The sequence below is a fragment of the Bufo gargarizans genome, chromosome 3, assembly GCF_014858855.1.
Source record: "Bufo gargarizans isolate SCDJY-AF-19 chromosome 3, ASM1485885v1, whole genome shotgun sequence".
Classification (NCBI taxonomy): Eukaryota; Metazoa; Chordata; class Amphibia; order Anura; family Bufonidae; genus Bufo; species Bufo gargarizans.
In genome coordinates this window covers 105,053,036-105,065,285 of record NC_058082.1, presented here as the reverse complement: position 1 = coordinate 105,065,285, position 12,250 = coordinate 105,053,036, and the positions used below count along the sequence as shown (strand labels likewise).

General features: G+C 40.8%; 1 long non-coding RNA gene across 1 annotated transcript in view; it reads left to right on the top strand.

Annotated features, from left to right (window-relative positions):
* Positions 1–5,329, top strand: part of LOC122933155 — a 128,834-nt gene extending 123,505 nt beyond the window's left edge. Inside the window, exon 3 of the long non-coding RNA XR_006388385.1 lies at positions 4,952–5,329. This is a non-coding gene — a long non-coding RNA (uncharacterized LOC122933155). The remainder of the gene's footprint in view (positions 1–4,951) is intronic.
* The last annotated feature ends 6,921 nt before the right edge of the window (positions 5,330–12,250 follow it).

Here is a 12,250-nt window from a genome sequence, read left to right as displayed (position 1 = left end):
CAACAGGGGGCTTCAAATGGGACATGGTATAAACAAAACCAGTCCTGCAAAATCTGCCTTCCAAAACCCATATGGTGTTCCCCTCCTTCTATGTGCTACCGTTCGGCCAAACAGTAGTTTACGACCACATATGGGGTGTTTTTGCAAACTACAGAATCAGGGCAACCCATTTTGAGTGTTGTTTGGCAGTTAACCCTTGTTTTACTCCTAGAAAAAATTGATTATATTGGAAAATTTTCCAAAAAATTGAAATTTCATAATTGTTTCTCCATCTGCCATTAACTCTTGTGGAACACCTAAAGGGTTAACAAAGTTTGTAAACCCAGTTTTGAATACCTTGAGGGGTGTACTTTCTTAGATGGAGTCACTTTTTTGAAATTTCTATTCTAGGGGTGCAACAGGGGGCTTCAAATGGGACATGGTATAAACAAAACCAGTCCTGCAAAATCTGCCTTCCAAAACCCATATGGTGTTCCCCTCCTTCTATGTGCTACCGTTCGGCCAAACAGTAGTTTACGACCACATATGGGGTGTTTTTGCAAACTACAGAATCAGGGCAACCCATTTTGAGTGTTGTTTGGCAGTTAACCCTTGTTTTACTCCTAGAAAAAATTGATTATATTGGAAAATTTTCCAAAAAATTGAAATTTCATAATTGTTTCTCCATCTGCCATTAACTCTTGTGGAACACCTAAAGGGTTAACAAAGTTTGTAAACCCAGTTTTGAATACCTTGAGGGGTGTACTTTCTTAGATGGAGTCACTTTTTTGAAATTTCTATTCTAGGGGTGCAACAGGGGGCTTCAAATGGGACATGGTATAAACAAAACCAGTCCTGCAAAATCTGCCTTCCAAAACCCATATGGTGTTCCCCTCCTTCTATGTGCTACCGTTCGGCCAAACAGTAGTTTACGACCACATATGGGGTGTTTTTGCAAACTACAGAATCAGGGCAACCCATTTTGAGTGTTGTTTGGCAGTTAACCCTTATTTTACTCCTGGAAAAAATTTATTATATTGGAAAATTTTCCAAAAAATAGAAATTTCAAAATTGTTTCTCCATCTGCCATTAACTCTTGTGGAACACCTAAAGGGTTAATAAAGTTTGAAAAAACAGTTTTGAATACCTTGAGGGGTGTAGTTTCTAGAATGGGGTCATTTTTGGGAGGTTTCTATTATCTAAGCCTCACAATATGACTTCAAACCTGAACTGGTCCATAAAAAGTGGGATTTTGAAGATTTCTCAAAAATTTCAAAATTTGCTTCTAAACTTCTAAGCCTTGTAACATCCCCAAAAAATAAAATATCATTCCCAAAATGCTACAAACATGAAGTAGACATATGGGGAATGTAAAGTCATCACAATTTTTGGGGGTATTACTATGTATTACAGAAGTAGAGAAACTGAAACTTTGAAATTTGCTAATTTTTCAAAATTTTTGGTAAAAAATGTATTTTTTATGCAAAAAAAATAACTTTTTTGACCCAATTTTAGCAGTGTCATGAAGTACAATATGTGACGAAAAAACAATCTCAGAACGGCCTGGGTAAGTCAAAGCGTTTGAAAGTTATGAGCACTTAAAGTGACACTGGTCAGATTTGCAAAAAATGGCCCGGTCCTTAAGGTGAAAATGAGCCCGGTCCTTAAGGGGTTAAGGGGTTAATGCAAAATGAGCCCTGACCAAGTATTGAGTGCATAGACTGTATATACTTTTCAGTAGGCCAACATTTCTGTATTAAAAATATTTTTTTTAATTGGTCTTATATTATATTCTAATTTTCTGAGATACTGACTTGGGTTTACATTAGCTGTAAGTCATAATCAGCAACATTAAAGGGGTTGTCTCACTTCAGAAAATTGAATTTATTATGTAGATAAAGTTAATACCAGGCACTTACTAATGTATTGTCCATATTGCTTCCTTTGCTGGCTGGATTCATTTTTCCATCCCATTATACACTGCTTGTTTCCATGGTTATGACTACCTTGCAAGCCATAGGTAAACGCACTAGCCTATGTGGTCTCCCACAGTCCCAGACATCCAAATAGGCCAGCGATTTATTTATTTATTTGTTTTCCTATAGTGTCCAAGCACAACCACAACCACTGGTGGTTGGATGCAACCCATGGATATGAGCAGTGTATAATGAATCCAGCCAGCATAGGAAGCAATATGGACATAACAGTACATTAGTAAGTGCATGGTATTAATTTTGTCTACATGATAAATGCTATTTTCTGAAGTGAGACAACCCCTTAAAAGGAATAAACACTTGAAATAGGTCACTCTGTGTGTAATGAATTTATAAAATATATGAGTTTTACTTTTTCGAATTGAATTACTGAAATAAATTTACTTTTCATTGATCTTCAAATTTATTGAGATGTGCCTGTAGTTATGTTCCTTCCTACTTGTCCATTACTTCTTGCTAACATGCATTAATTAGGCTATTTAGAAGCACTGGACAAATGTACAAAAGTATGATTGCAAAACCTGACTACACAGGGTTTGCCTGTAGTCTGTTACTGTGGACACACTTAGGTTTGAACAGGAGCTGTAGACACAAAAGTTAGGATTCATTTTTAATGTAAAAAAAATTGGAGCAATACAAAAATGTTTGTCCAATCTATACATAACCTTTAAGGGTAAGTTCACATGGGGGATTTTGTCCATGACAAAATCCACTTAGTATCCCACAGCAGAAACTGCTGCGCTGTGCGTGGGTTTTCATGTAGCTCTATTGAATGGACCTAAACTATGGGCAGGCTTTGCAAGGTGTCCACGTGGTAACTGCACCAAGAATGGACCCATACATTCTCACCACAGTCTTGGAAGCTGTGAATCAAAAACCCTCGGCTGCATGAACTGCAGCACGGCCTCCCATTGAAAACAACGGAAAGTGGTTTCAGAGCAGATACAGTCGGGTTTTCGGCACCAAATCCAGCCTCCAAAATCCTACATCTGAAGTCATCTCTTCTCTCTATGTTGTTACAGAAAATGTACAAAGTATACAGTAGATGGAGATCCCTGCCATAAATGGCCATCATTTGAATAGCCCTTTTTAAATACAGCACCTATTATATCCCCCAATACAGTGTAACTATATACTGGCCAAATTACATAAATATTTTTGCAGTGTCTCGATTAGGTGTTTTGACCAGCTACGTGAACCCTTGAAAGCTTCTGACTCATCAACATCAGCTTGCTGTTTCAAGGGGTCTATCTTATCATGTTGAAGAGCTAGAAAAAGCACACCAGGATTTTATAGGTCATAAAATGAGAGATTTCATTTCTCTTTGCCAATTCATACAAGTATAGATAGCATAGTAATGATTCCTTAAAGGGATTGTCCGAGTAAAGGAAAAAAGTGGCCAAAGGTAGTGACTGTAACATAATAATAATAATAAAAATGCAATACTTACTTGGATCAACCCCATGCTCCTTCTGGTCTTTGTCTACTTGGCTGCAGTGATGACATGCCCGTATACATGTGACTGCTGTAGCCAACCACTGGCCTCAGCGGTATATGGCAAAAAAAAAAGTTGAGGCCAGTGATTGGCTGCAGCGGTCACATGTGTATACGGGCACATCATCGTTGCAGCAGGGTTGACAAAGACCAGAGGGAGGGAGAGAAGCGGCGGTGCTGGAAGCCTTGGGGGTCCAATGGGCAGATATAGATTTTTTGTTATATTATTTTCTACATTACATTATCACAGTACCTGCCTTTGGCCATTTTTTCCATAATTTAAACAGCCCCTTGAAGCCATAAATTAAAATCACAAAATCGGCATATATTTGAGTCCCTACTGATGACTTTAATTAGAGGTGACAAAGATTTTTATGTTAACCTGTACCTTCAATGTCACTCAGCATATTCTGCGGGACAATGAGCTGTGTATGTCTCGCCTGTCTGGCATGCGTGTGAGAATAAGCCGGGCAGTGACTAATGTGGGATCACCTAGTTTCCGTGTTAGAAACAGGTGTGAAGAATAAATATAGCTTCAAACAGGCCCGGCAGGAAACAGGTCGACAAGGGGAAGGCTCTTGGGCACTGCGGCCATCAAGCTGTTTGCAGACTTGTTGACACCATAATTGGCTTCAATTATCATTGACAAATTGTGCAGTAAATGGTTTGACAAACGTCTCAGATCTACGAGGGGGCAGGAGGCCAAAGACTAAATACCTTTGGAACTCGCCAAAGGTGTTAAAATTGACATCACTGAGTGCATAAGTATGTGCATATAAAATGTCCTGAAAGCACAGAATATAAAATGAGACAGAACATGGTAGCACTGAGCGCCATTCTCGTAGGTCAAGGGCTCTGCTTAGCAGATCTTGCCAGATAATAGCAGTAATGCAGTCAATCCCACCTGCCAAAGTCCCTCACGTCTTACTTCTCACGTCACTTCAGTCTAGTTGCGGGATAGAATGTTTTTCACGATTTAGGCTACTTTCACACTCGCGTTTTGGGTGGATCTGCAAAAACCGATCCGTTACAATAATACAACCGCATGCATCCGTCATCAACGGATACGGTTATATTATCTTTAACATAGCCAAGACAGATCCGTCATGAACTCCATTATAAGTCAAGGGGAGACGGATCAGTTTTCTATTGTGCGAGATTGTGTCAGAGAAAACGGATCCGTCCCCATGGCTCAGTTTCGTCAAGCAACGTTTTGGTGTCCACCTCCAAAGCGGAACGGAGGCAAACTGATGCATTCTGAGCGCATCCTTATCCATTTAGAATGCATTTAGGGCAAAACTGGTCCGTTTTGGACACCTTGTGAGAGCCCTGAATGGATCTCACAAATGGAAAGCCAAAACGTCAGTGTAAAAGTAGCCTTATTCACTATTTTTCAATATTTCTTCACTCATTGTTATATACTATAGCATATTCTATATAGAGGTGTGCTGTTTTTCATCTAATTCTCACTTTATTTTTTACAGTGCATGGTAAAAACCTATCCATTCCTCTCCCCTACACTGGAACTCACTACCCCCACATCCAAACCTTCAAGAGTAACCTGAGAACCCACCTTTTCAGGAAAGCCTACCATCTGCAATAGCATGCTGCCACCACACTGCCACATGAGCAGCCTATACAGTCACCTACTGTGTTCTCCCCTTATAGATTGTAAGCTCTGGCGATCAGGGTCCTCTACCCCTCTGTACCAGTCTGTTAATAGTTTCTTGTTTACTGTATTTTTTTATTTATGTAACCTCATCTAGATGTACAGCGCCATGGAATTAATGGCGCTTTAAAATAAATAATAATAATAATAATCGAATGTGCTAACGAGTCAATCAGATCCACAGGAGTAATATATTTGCTCATTATATAGGCCCTCTCATATGTAATAAAGCTACTGGAGAGCAACTGCTACAATCAATGGTGTGTCCTTAGGGCTTTGCTTGTAATTAGTTCCATCCTGAATAAACTATAGCCTGGGGCAGGGATCAGCAAGCTTCGGCACTCCAGGTGTGGTAAAACTACGACTCCCAGCATGCACACCTGCTTGGATGTTCTCAGAACTCCCATAGAAGTCAATGGAGCATGCTGGGAGTTGTAGTTTCACAACAGCTGGAGTGCCAGAGGTTGCTGACCCCTGGCCTAGGACCTTGCCCTAAGCCAGAAGTTAGCACCCTCCAGCCACAGCTGCCGTGAAACTGTAACTCCCAGTATGCACAATTGTTTGGTTGTTCTCAGGAGCATGCTGGGAGTTGTACTTTCACAGTAGAGTGCAGGAGGTTGCTGACCAGCCCTAAGCTTCCACGAATGGTTGCAACAGCCAGAAGTGCACATTGCAGAGCCACCCTTTAACCAAAGAATTAGGGTATGGCTACAAGACAAAATGTGTTGAGGAATGTTTCATGTAATGTTTGTCAACAGTGTCGCAATGCAAAATGCTGCGACGCGACAGTCCCATGACAGGCCATCAATATCGGAGGTGTCCAAATCTCAGAACCTCCCATCAGCCGTTTGAAGTGGCTGCAACACTCATGCAAGCGCTGCTGCCTTTTTATTGGTTATAGGGGTTCGTTGATCTGCAGGTCTACTTTAGTAGCAGCGATGCTCCGTGCAGCGTATTGCAACCCCCTCCTGTTCACTTAAATGGGACAAAGTTGCAATTTAGACAGTACGCAGGACCCCAAACCCATGTAATCAATGAAGAGACGACAGTGTTCACACAAGTACCATGGCCCCTTTAAATCTCTGATCAGCAGAGATGAAGACCACAACCAATCTGATATTGATGGATACACTATACGAACACATCCGGGCATTGCATGGCTAGCATTGCATTGATTTCATGGGAATTGTGTACTATCGTACTTGACTATGTCTGTGGTGGTGCTTGGTTCCCTGACAGAGTACAGCTGATTGCTGGGGGTTACAATAGCAGGACACCCTGTGCCCAGGGACCCTTTTTTGTATATAATTCAGCATGAAAAACGAGTTACTTTTCTAATATACTATACAGTTGTGAGAGAGTCTCTACTTCATTATGGGCTGTGATAAGGAGAGAGCTGCAGCAGAAACGACACACCTCCTGGACTGTGATAAGGAGAGAGCTGCAGAAGAAAGGACATGCCCCCAGAGCTGTAATAGGAAGATCTGCAGCTGAAAGGGCGCACCCACTGAGCTGTGATAGGGAGAGTGCTGCAGATGAAAAAACACGCCCCCCTGAGCTGTGATAAGGAAAGAGCTGCAGCGGAAGTAAAATACCCCCGAGAAAGCACACACTCTTGAGCTGCAACAAGGAGAGAGCTGCAGCACAAAGGCCACACCCATTCAGCTGTGATAGGGAGGTGCAGCAGAAAGGACACACCGACAGTAGAGAAACTAGCAGAGCAATGAATGGCCAGATCTCTGGATCCATGTGAGGTACAGGGCTAGTTCTAGCTTTGTTAGACAGCAATTGCCATGTATTATATGATGTCCGATTTTAATTTGTTGCATCATTTATGGCATCTTGGCGGTATATGTAACCATTACACAATCTCTGTCAGCAGATGTCCCTATGACTGCTAAGTAACTGGTTACTAATACAGACGATACAATTGTTTCTTCCAATAGTTCTGAAGAATCAAAGTCAAGTGACAGTTTATAATGACATGAAATCCTATCAGATACAGAGGAGTAAGACAAGTGGCGGCATGTTCTTATTACTCTATCTAATATCCTGATGGGTAAAAGCCCATGTAAATACGGGATTTATGCAGGTTACACAGGCCTGACATCCCGAGCAGTCCCTCAGTCCTCCAGATAAATCAATGGTGAAGGATCTATAAGTGCTTTCGCAGTACAAGTGTATTGTGTTTGACAATGGGACTTTTCGCTTTTCTTTATGGTGTTACTGTGGTCTTTGTCATCGGGCCATCAGCACGGAGTGTTCTGCTCGCCTGCAGAATGAATGGCACAACCCTTAGCTAATTAAAGCACTGAGGGGATTGATGACCCATACTTACAATCTGTATGAATTTTTATGGCATATTTACTGTATCTGTAAATCAAAAAGGAGCTCAATGTTTTCCACCAGAGCAATTAATCACGGCTTCCACTGCATAAATTAACCGACGAGATCCTTTTGTTTCCAGCAGCTTCGAAGGAAACTTGTTTATAGACAGAAACAGATCGTCATATCTCACAGTGCGAATACAGAAGGCAATTAGGAAATCGGACGCATTGGTTACTACAAGCAAGGTGATGTAAGCCAGCTAATAACCAGGCCCGAATTATGGATTTTATAGTTACAATGACTACAAATATTTATTTTGTGCAAAAAAGTACAAAAAAAAATTCCTGTTGGGAACAGTTTACATTAGTACCTTGTAATATACCAAACACTACAATCACTATACATCAGTCTACCACATTGCTTGCTTTTTTAATAGGTGGCAAAATACTTGTTCCTCTGTACTAAATACATGGTGTCCTATATTCAGTATTGGACTGGGGTGCCCAGGGCCCACCAGTAAAATTAATTCTGGGGGCCCACAGTGCATTTGCATGAAAGATTACCTGACCTCTGCTCTAAAATGCACTGGACATGGTTTTTTTTCACTAGTAACCTGCTGGCTGGACTAGGGCCCCTCTTTAACCCAGAACAAACTCTCACGCAAGGGGCCCTTGCAGCAACATAAAGAAGGCGGGTTCCTGGGGCCTGCCTCTGTGTCTTTAAAACGGTTGCCTCACAAATAATATTCTATGTTTTTTCAAACCAGCACCTGGATCTGAATACTTTTGTAATTGCATGTAATTAAAAATGTACTATAGCCACTGAGTTATTCACTGAACTCTACCTTTACAGCGCCACCTGCTGTTTGCTCTTTTTCTAATTTTTATATCCAGCTCACTGGGACATAAACTGCCACAGCCACCAGCTGCAGCAGAAAGGAAACGCCTCCTGAAAAAGTGAATGCCCTCTAAGCTGCCAGCTTGAAATAAATCTAGCAGAGCAATTGAAGCAATGAACGGGGAGATCTCTGGATGAATGTGAGGCACAGGGCTGATTCTAAGTTTGTTATTGTGTACTATATGATATAGGATTTTCATTATTTTACTTTAATCACAGGATAACCCCTTTAAGTAATCTCAGCCACCAGACGCATCTATAATAATACAATATGTACTTTGTTGAACAATCTACCCATTTTACATGGACGCATAGGCTGGATCCTGCACACTGTCTATCTGTACGTAGTGAAGTCATGTGCTGTGCCATGTGCAACTTGTGCAGGGGGTGAGGGGACTAGGGGCCCACCCTGGCTTCAGACACTGACACGTCAAGAAAGGACACGTCCGTGGCCGTAAACCGCAACCTCCCACTGAAAACAAACTGAGGTGGTTTCTGTGCTGCCGTCCTGTGGCTTTTTGACACGGGCTCCTCTCCAAATTCCTCTAATAAAAATGCTGAGTGAATGGAGTCATGTGTAGAAAACTATGCTGAGCAGTTAGAGGAACTTACTCCAAAAATATTGCCATCTAAGCTAAAGGAGAGGACCTAATGTACATAGGCGCCACTCATTTGATGCATCTAAGTGATATATGTATATCCACAGCAAAAACAGCTGTTTGGAGGTGGTATTAAAGAGGATGACTATGAGGAAACTGACCGTTTATATATTTAATACTGGTAATACTGTATCTCCACCATTTCTCTTCAAGGACCATAGAAATCTCCTTCAGCTTGTTCTCCACTTCTTCCACATCAGTACAATAAATTACTTTGGAAACCATCTTGCTTCCTTGCTGGAGGCGTGTGATCAATCTACCCCACCGTCTTTCTCCAGAATAGAGACCTGACATCACCAGTCTCCAGAACAGAACGGAGATCCCTCCGTGTCTGTGACCCATGCTTAGCAAACAATAGATTAGGAAGTCCAAAGGGGTGATGAATAATTATAAGGGGAAACTTATTGTACGTCAGTAATATTATTTCTGCACACTACGCTGATCGCACTGAGAAGGAATTTCATGATGAAATGCATCTTCATACACATCAAAGAACTTAAAGGGGTTTTCCAGTCATGGGAGGTCACGTCTATATGCCTTTTTAAGACCTGTAAACCCTCCAGCTGTTGCAAAACTACAAATTCCCTCAGCCTACAGCTATCAGGGCACGCTGGGAGTTGTTGTTCTGGAACAGCTAGAGGGCCGCAGGTTGGGCATACTTGATGTAGACAGTAAATATAAGGTATAGCAGTAACAATTATAGTAATGTTGCTTCCATTATTACTTGTCATTACAGGGGTTTTCTTTTTTTTTACTGATGACCTATCCTGTTCTGATGATCTATCCCAGTGATGGCTAACCTGCAGCACTCCAGCTGTGGGGAAACTATGACTCCCAGTATGCTCCATTCATTTCTATATAGTTCTGAGAACAGCCAAGCAACTGTACATCTTTGGAGTTATAGTTTTAACACAGCTGGAGTGCTGGAGGTTAGCCATCACAGATCTATCCTGTGTCATACTTTGTACAACCCCTTTTATGTAAGAAAATAAACATTTTGTATAGCCAATAAAATCTATCTGTATAGTGCCACCTGCTGTTTGTTCTTTTCCTTATTTCTCTGTCCACCTTTTTAAGGTGGACACACACGCTCAGTTCCATCTCAGTTGCTACCAGCCCTATCTTCTGTTAGAAGCTGTCACTGTTACAGAGAGAGAGCTGCAGCAGAAAGGACATGCCCCCTGAGCTGTGATAGGGAGAGAGCTGCAGCAGAAAGGACATGCCCCCTGAGCTGTGATAGGGAGACATGGACATGTACCTTGAGCTGCCAGCTTGAAATAAATCTATCAAAGCAAATGGAGCATTGAATGGGGAGATCTCTGGATCCATGTGAGGAACAGGGCTGGTTCTAGCTGTGTTAGAAAGTCAGATTTTAATTTTTTATATTAATCATGGGATAAACCCTTTAAAGGCGACCTGTCAGTTCTCCTGAAATGTCGGTTTAGCAGAGTGTGTAATAGTAACAACTGGCTGTCAACTTATTCATACATTTCCAGGAGAAATAACAAAAGAAACGTAATGAAGAGTTCTAAGGAAAGATGAGCCAGAATTGTTATTTTATGAAATATACAACTATTTACTGAAACAGATGTCCGGAGAGCTGGCAGGGTCCCCCTTTAAAGAAACACTTTGAACATTAAATTATGCTGCATAAATGACACATGTGTAGGGTACAAACCAATGACAGCTTAAACAGTTACAGAATGGGGATGGATAAAAATGCTGGTGTCAGATCCCTTTAATTTTCAAATCTGCTAGTAAAAATAAAATGTAGAATATAAATGGCTTTACTGGTGAAACTGAGACATTTTGTTAGAACATTTTTTACGCATAAAGCCTTTATTTGTCATTTTGGTTAGGACACAATGCACCGTTACCGAGTACAACTTCCTGAGCATACAAGAAGCTTAGTTATCACATCATTATACCTGTCATTTTATTGTCTTCGTAGGGACAGAGAAATAAAGTCTGATACATATCTCACGCAAGCAAAAATATGGATAAAATGGAAGCTGCTGGTTGCTAAAATGTAGAAATCATATTGTAACACTAAATACAGTGAGCACAAAGCTTCTACAATGTGCAGGTGGGTGACACTTAAAGCGGTATTCCGGTTTTAATGATTTCATTTATTTATTTAGAGAATAAGCAGTTATTCAGTTTTTGAAAATGCATGTACTTAACTTTTTGCTCGCAGACCTTTATTATATCCGCACAATAGCCTCTTTCTAAAGAAAAAAAATGGTAGGGTCCATTTTAGTCCTGTAAAATGCATCCGTGGGAGATCTGAATAGGACTAAAGATGGCGTCAGTCATGTGACCCTCAAGCATGTCATTCAGTCAAGTGTCCAGATACAGTATCTAACCAGTGTATAGTAATTTATTGAGTCGCAGCAAATATATATACAGTACAGTATAGCACCTCCTCAAGTGTCAGTGCAGAATCACATCTCCCTATGTCCCTTGTATGTGTTGTGTTTGCAATTTCTTTTTTGTACAGTTAACTTTATTAACAACATGACAACATCACCTACAGACAGGCAACCATTTTACATATCACCTGGAAACAGGCAGCCATGTAAACACACATACAGTGAAGTAGTTGTTGTAATAGCTATAATGATTTTCACCATTAGTCCTATGTAGTTATCCCATGGAAGTGTCCTGTATGCTGACCCAACCACATATACAGTATGTCATGCTTGGGATGTCACATGACTGATGCCATGTTTCAGTTAGGCCATGGGTGCATTACACAGAAGTGACTGATTCATGAGCTATACCATTCTCCTGTGCAGATAGGGGTCTACAACCTGATATAAGAAAGGTGTGTAAGCAACATTTTAAATACATGTATATTTGAAAATTGTATAATTCTATATTGTATAAACAGATACATAAAATAAAATTAAAAAAACGGAAAACCCCTTTAAGATTTAACACAAGATCTGTTTAATACAACAGTTTATTGCTAATGTCAGTATGAGGATACTCCAGATCTGTAATTACAACTAGAGATGAGACTTCGGATGCTACATCCAAAGTCGCTTTGCTAAAAAAAAAATGTTAAAATGCTGTACGGAGATCCTTCTCCATACAGCAGTATAATGTACTGCCTCCGATGAGGCAAAGTCATAGACAATGGGGGAATATCACTATGCTCCCATTGTCTGATAGGTGCAGGTCCCCTACGCTGAGAACGGAGCTGGGAGAGCAGTGGCTGGAGGACC